At 42.1% G+C, this 7,500-nt stretch overlaps 1 long non-coding RNA gene and 1 pseudogene across 5 annotated transcripts in view; both read right to left on the reverse strand.

Annotated features, from left to right (window-relative positions):
- The window catches only part of LOC147032456 (uncharacterized), a 66,407-nt gene extending 59,210 nt beyond the window's left edge, over nt 1-7,197 (reverse strand). For 4 of the 5 annotated variants that reach the window (XR_015055175.1, XR_015055174.1, XR_015055173.1 and 1 more), the window contains exons 1-2: nt 5,720-7,197; nt 3,678-3,773 (exon numbers count right to left, since the gene is read on the reverse strand). This is a non-coding gene — a long non-coding RNA (uncharacterized LOC147032456). Of the gene's footprint in view, nt 1-3,677; nt 3,779-5,719 lie in introns of all 5 variants that reach the window. The other variant, XR_015055176.1, reaches the window with a different exon arrangement.
- LOC147032458 (signal recognition particle RNA) lies at nt 1,774-1,914 on the reverse strand (annotated as a pseudogene).
- Nucleotides 7,198-7,500: the final 303 nt, after the last annotated feature.

Consider the following 7,500-nt stretch of genomic DNA (forward strand, 5'->3'; position numbering starts at 1 on the left):
TCAATGAATATGCTCAGATTATTTACAAGAAGATTAATTCGTAGCAAAAGCACAACAATATCTTGGCAAAGATCAATTTGGATATCACAGAGGGTGTGAAAGAATAGAGGCCAGAGGGGTTATGCTGCAAGTTGCGTGTGCGAGGAGTTGAGAAGCCAAACAAAAGGTGTGCAACCGCTTTGTAGATTTTGAAAAAGCTTTTGGTGTTGCTTGGATAGAAAGATGTCTGATAAAGACAGTATATGGGACGAATCTGAATCAAGATTGATTGGAATAGGAGTTTGACAAGGTTGTTGCCTGTCACCTGTGCTGTTCAATACGCATAAAGAAGCAGTGTTTAAAGAAGTGCTTCATCCGGTCGAGGAAAGAGTGAAAGTTGGACGTCAGCTAGTGAACTCAGCCAGATTTGCTGATGGTAATGCATAATTACTTGCAAGTACCATGAAAGTATTGCAGTTTTGGAAATTAGGTTGAATGCCACAGCAATGTATTATGAAATGAAGATCAAAGTGGTCTTCAATGTGACCAGAGTTTTGAAGATTTCTTGGAAAGCAGGTGGAAAAGTGAGCATTTATAAAACGGTAAACTGTTGGATTAGGTGAGATATTTCAAATATCTGGGAAATATAATAACTGAGGATGAATGTGCCAAGGAGATGAGCATTAGAATTGCAATGGGGATCCCACAAGAGCTGGAAATGGAGTATGGTGCTGGATGCTGCTGAAACATAGGTGCTGAGGAAAGAAGATGTCAGGTGTTAATAGAGCTTTGAGTTGTGGATTTGAAGATGTGTGGAGAAAATATAGTGGCTGGACAAGAGAAATGTTGAGGAAGTGTTAGCAATTATAGAAGAAGAATGTACTTTGCTTGATGTCATAAAAAGACAAAATAATTGGATGGGGAAAGTGTTGAGAGGATGTTGAAAGAGCTAGTACAGCAGATGAATAGGAAACAGACTGAGTGGGAAGAAAAGGAAAAATGCATCTGGACCATCTGAAGAATTGTAAATTGTATGGAGACAGAAATGAAAAGGAAAAGTGTCTTGGATAAGAAAGAATTGAGCCAAAACCTGCACCAAGGAAGACAAGATGATGATGATGATGATGATGATGATGATGATGATGATGATGATGATCCTATCAGATTTCTAATCCAAACTATTTTTGGTTCACGAGCGCCAGCCAGAGTGACCATTATATTCGTTATGTGTGTGTGTGTGTGTGTGTTGGGTCGTTGATGTAGTCTACCCTTATTATCAGTATTTCCGTCAATATGTTTGTCTGTCTGTCTGTCTGTATGTATGTCTGTTCGGTCCAGTGCTCCGTTAATACAATGGCGATTTCGATGAAACTTGGTTGGTAGGTTCATACCATGACCTAGTTCTATGCAAATGAGAACCGTTGCTGTGGCCCATCTGTTGCCCAGCAACGGACCTTTGAAATTTTCAAAAAAATCTCAAAAACATTTTTCCCGAAAATCAAAAATCGGGCCACGAGCGACTGTGGGCAGTACATTCAGCCATATTGTCAAAAATTTCCAGCTGGATCCTATGAAATCTGTCGGAGAAGATAGACTTTGAATGAACCCTGGTCGAAAACAATAAAAAAACGAAGTTCGATATATCTCAGAGACTGTTTGTTCTTCTTTTGGCTGCTCCCGTTAGGGGTCGCCACAGCGGATCATTCGTTATGATCCGCATACTGATTTGGCACAGGTTTTATGCCGGGTGCCCTTCCTGACGCAACCCTGGTCGCCTTCTTACGACACAGGGAATAAGGATTGGGTTTCGCCATGATTCTGGGCTGCCCTACACCCTCTCATAGCACGGCCCAGCGCAGAGCACCCATCCTCAAGCGATCCTCCAACCCAAGCCTCCGAGTAGCCGGATTACAGGCGCACGCCACTACGCCCGGTATGTTATATCTCAGAGACTATGAGTCAGCTATACATGAAACTGGTATGGTAGGTTCATGGAATGTCCTAGTTATGTGTGAGAAAGAACCGTTGCTATGGACCCCTCCGTTGCCTAGCAACGGCCGAAAAACCTCTAAATGTGGGGGTATTTTAACGAAAAAACAATCTGCAGCATTAACCCTTAAAGCTAGAATCATGAATTTTCTTGTGCTTAATCCTCAGGCCATTCCCCATCGAATGGGCCCATCGCGTCAGGTTCTATCTCTTATAGTTTCCAAATGTCAGCCCTGAAACTGACTACCCATGTCCGCTGACCGGCTTGTCTGTCTGTCTGACCCAAGCATAGCTCCGTGGGTTTTGATCCGATCCTGATAAAATTTGGGTGGGAGGTTTATATCATGATCTCGTGTTTTCCTGAGAATGGGCGTGCTGCATCCATTATGGGTGGAGCCACGCCCAAAAAACGTGTTTTTAGGGGGTAGCCGATTTCAAGTTACATCTTCTCCGAGGGGGTTTGTCGAATCTGGCAGGGGTTTTGGTATTTGGTTAGCCCAATGGCACCTGCATAGCCCCACGGAGCTCGATTTTTCATTTTCGTCCCAAGGTCAAGGTCACAAGGTCACGAACTTAGAAAATGCCAAAAAAATCAATAAATTGGCATCGAGCTTCTCGGGTTTTCAACTGTTTCGAATGAAAGTTGGTATGCAAGTAGTACTCTTCCAGTTCTGCAACTTTCATCATTTACATTTTTCCCGATTCCCGCCAGTTTGCCCGTGGCGTCCCCTCGAAAGTCAAAAAATAAAAAAGCGAACCGTGTACATTGTTCGTGAACCATCGCCGTCTCCAGACTTGTTCCTGCTAAAGTTGTCAATCATTCCTTTTCTTAATTTCAAAGTTTTTTCCTTTGCATTCTTTCCTCTATCCTTTGGAGTTGATGTTTCTAAAGCTCTGACTTTTTTTCATGCTAATAGAGGGAGGAGCAGGATTGGAGAGAGCCTTTGGCCCCCTTATTCAAAGACCTGAACAAATATTAATAGCAAAAGCACAATGATATATTGGCAAAGATCCATTGTGATGTCATGGAGGGTGCGGAAGATAAGAGGCTACAGGACAAATATTTAGCTTGTCAGGTATTTAACTCCCCACTAATATATGAGGAGCAAGTTTATACTCTTGTTCAGTCTTCCTCAATGGTATTGTGGTAATCTCTCAAAACAATGATGAGTGAGCACGTCTCTGAAAGGAGGGCATTTAACCTCAGCATGAAAAGATTTGTGACCCTGCAACTTCAGGTCAACGAACCGCTCTCTCGCTATATTCTGAAGAGAGGGGCAAGTAATGCTGCAGAGATGGAGGCTAGGACATGAAATATAGCCAGACCACCACAGTGGGCCACCATTTTGGCAAAATGTGAGAGGATTAATGCAGAGACAGCTCGATGTTAGAATATGATGCAGGGTTTGATAATCGTGCCAGATAATTATACAGGTTGCCATCATCTCTTATGTAATAAACCTCCAGCAGTGCTCTTCCCAGAGGTTGGGCAACCTGTGAACATACAAATGTTCGCTTGCTGCTGTTGCAATACGCCCCTGATAGCAAGTCACAGATCCCATCCCATACAGTTAAGCCTAATAACGCAATTGCAATTGTAACAAACTCAATACATTATGGGCTTTGGCATAATGTATATAAATTTGGCATAATGTGCACTACTATAAATACATAGAAAAGGGTTTTGTTTGTAGGCTGCAAAACCTTACATCAGCGACGTTGAGGCAACGAGTGGTCGGACAAGGCACCGCAACTTCAGGAGCAGTTGAAGCGACGTGCATCTCGAAGCTCGATCAGTTTAGACCCTGCACTGCAGCAAAGTGATTTGATCAATACCATCGTGGTCTGACGTACACACTGTATGTGAATCTTTCAAAAAAGAATTATCATAACGAGATACAATAGTCCTAGCAACACCCAGATATGTAATTACTTTGAAAAACACATTTCCTTGCTAATTAATAAAGTACTTTTATTTATTTATATGTAGCCATAGGCTGCATCATTTTCTGAGAGTGCAGCTGTGCCACTGATGCAGTGCCTCTGTTACCAATAAACTGGTAATTCATTTTCCTGACCTCAGAAGGATGACAAGCTGAGTCAACCCACCTTGTGTTAGTTCAACAGCACAACAAGGGCTTAAACTCAAAAACCTGTGATCTTCAGCCAGCCACCTTAACAGTTAGCCAACATCAGGCTTAATATAGTATTAGTACTGAGATCTTGAAAAATATTGTTGCTGTAACTTTGACTATTGTGAGTATCTCGGACTGAGATTTGAATCATTTGAAGTGGATAAATTAAATGAGTGGTTTTAGTTTAATAGTTAAAGAAGTGGAAAAATAGTTGTATTTTTTTTATCAATGTCGATAATTGACTAATTATAGAAAACTTTGGTGATCTCTGAAAAATCGAAGGGTCATAAATTTATTAAATACACAAATATGGTGGAATTTTTGACCCCCCACTCTCTCACTCTCCTTTCTGACCACAAACTCCTTCCAAATTTTTCCCCTTTTGTTTCCACTCCAATACCTAATTATTTCTCTCGTAATCCTCCCTCATCTTCGTCATCTTCCAATGACTCAATTCACTTCTTTTTTTAATTCAGCTCTGCTTCCAGCAAACATAAGTAGGTGACCCGACCCCTTTATGAACACCATGATAACAGAAATGCATCTCTACCATATATTAATTTGCCACTCTAAGATTATTTTTCTATTTTTTTTCTTTACGAATCAAAAGAGACTGAAAAGACTAGTGCTTACCAATTTAATGGCCTCAATTATTCCCACCTTCGTGTGGGGTCACTGGGGCAAAGGTTGTGGGCCAAGTGTTTCACGAACTGGCCGGCCAGTGCTGACGTTCGAGATGTTCAGTTACTAAGCAGCTAGCCCGCTTGCCAAGCCAGCAGTTGCTTATTAACAGTTTCAAATGGATTGCTTGCTTGAATGTTTAAGTCACTTGGTGAGCGCTCTACAAGAAACCTAGTAACTGAACACACCCCTGGTTAGGGTGTGTATAAAGAAGCAATGCTCGTAAAAAAAACAACCCCCCCACCCAAAAACAATTTTTTTAAGACACTTCCACCAGGTAACGTTAACTGATGGGGCACCCAGCTCGCTCAACGTCCATATCCGATGGTACATTGTTGTGGCACTTCATGATGCAACGCAATTTTAGGGCACCAATCTGAGTTTTGCGTCTGATCCGGGACTCGAACTCGAACTCGACGGTTCAAAGGTAAGCGGACCAGCCTGTCGGACTCCAAAAAGAGTGAAACAAATCTCAGCGATTGACTCGAACCTGTTCCGACGATGTAATGTCGTGACAGATTCCCGTTTTGTCGGAATCCCGACATTCCTGCCGACTATACCTGCTTTCACACCCACTCTCACCCCAACACCCATTCGCACGCAATTCAAAGCGCTCGACTCGAAAAGTACAAGTTTTTTGGTGTTTGCTTTATTCCGAATGCCCTTTGTTTTTCTGACCTCGCCGAGCGAATGCGCGGAGCAGATTCGCAGAATTGATTGAAATTAATGTTTTGGAAACGGGTCCGTTGTATATTGCAACACTTACGGACATCTATCATGCACTTTCACGTTAATGGGTGCGGCACGATTAGCATGCAGTTATTAGAGTGCTCACGGAATACCTAATTATGGCTGTAATTAAATACTTGAAATCGATGCCTCTTGCTGCATGCTTAATAGAGTAGAATTCTTATAAGCATCAATATTCCATTCACCATCCGATGTGCATCGGGGTGTGACCACTTGGATTCAGCTGAACGCGTTCTCTGCAAGCACGATGTGGGGCAGTTGGAATTCACGAGCACAAAGGGCCGCGCTCACCTGTTGGCACAGCACCTTTGTAGTTTTCAGTCTGAAACAATAGATTTTTTAACACACAATGCGGTTTATTCATTCATTTTTAAGACAAGATTGTTTCCTGTCCTGGTGATTAATTTCCAATGCCCAATTGTGAATGCTTTGTGACACATTTTTATCCCATTTCAACTGTAAAACCACAACCAAGCTGCTCCAGGTGTTTGTTATGTTTGAACTTGCATTTTTGTGCTGTTAGAACGGCTTTTTCAGCGTTCCTTTAACTGGTGTGACTGCAAAGTGAAGTTGCAGATGAGTGCAGAGCAAGGCAAGATGTATTTTTGGATTGGATTACTCTAACATGAAAAGAACAAGCTATGGAGTTGTTCAGATATTCTAGTGCGATAGCTTAGCACTCAAGGCTTGTGTGTTATTCATTAGTCACAGGTGGTTAGATATGCAGGCAGAGAAAGCTGGTGAGGAGTTTGCTTCAACTCTATCTTTGCCAATGCTTTTACTTTGGGATTTTTACTTCAAACATTGTGGATAAAATATATAAAGGAGGTTTCTGGCTCTGTGTATAAACTCGATTGTTCACATCTATAAGATCAAGGTGAGGCTTTGTTTCTGCTAAGGTGTTAAGTTACATCCATCACTGATAGTTTGACAATACATTTCAACATTGTACTGCAGTTAATGGCTCTGTCAACAAGCCTCTGATATTTGGACTTTCAGCAGAAGTAAGATGATAATCATAATCAAGTCCATAACCTGAGACGAAATAACATTGAATGTTATAGGGAGGGAGAGTGAGCAAGGAGGGGCAAGCGAGCAGGGGTGGGGGAGTGAGGAGGAGTGGGGGAAGGAAAGGCAGCATGAGGGGAGGGGTAGGGAAGGCAGCGTGAGGGGAAGTGAAGGCAACTGCAGGGGACGGGAAGGCAGCATACTGGGTGGTTATCCAGGTGAAAGTGCTTTCAATCGTCAATTGCGAAAGCGAACTTGTTGCTGTTGCAGACTTTGATTTTTTTTTGAATCGACATTCACAACCATCACTAATAAGTACTCTCTCTGATGTTTGGTTTTCAAATGCTTTCACCTATTGGATATATGACAATGATGAGCAATGTCGATTGAACAAAGTGAGCAGAAAACTTTCGGACTGTCTTCTTTAACCTTGTGAAAATGCTCCAAACTGCACTTCTGAACTTTTTGAACAACATGTTTCAAAACTTTATCAGTCAATGCATTGCATACCAGTTCATCAGCAAGGCAATCGGCATGCTTTACTGGCCAACTCTAAATGCCTTGCTATTCATTTAAAAGAAGCACGCCCATGGGGCATTTTGTTTACAAGTGATTTGCTTTTGCTGCTACATTGCAAACGGTTTGCTCCAGGGGCATGTTCCTTTTCAATTCCCACCCCCCCCCCCTCCCCGCCAAAAAAAACGCTTCTTATAAAGTAGGAATAACTCGAAATCGACATACATTTCAGTTCACCACTCGATTCCTTTCAATTATATGGTTGAATAGAGTACAGTACTTTGGAATTGATTCTGTCTACCACTATTTAGTACTCAAGCAAGCACTCCAACAAAACGCTTGATAAGGAATGGCTGCCTGGGTCATACTAAACACCGTGCAGAGACATCCGAAGTATCAAACAATGTGCGAAATGGACAAATGAACACTCTTAGCAGTCCAG

Source organism: Eptatretus burgeri, chromosome 2 (genome assembly GCF_056783735.1).
Source record: "Eptatretus burgeri isolate ZD-2024b chromosome 2, Ebu_testis_v1, whole genome shotgun sequence".
Classification (NCBI taxonomy): Eukaryota; Metazoa; Chordata; class Myxini; order Myxiniformes; family Myxinidae; genus Eptatretus; species Eptatretus burgeri.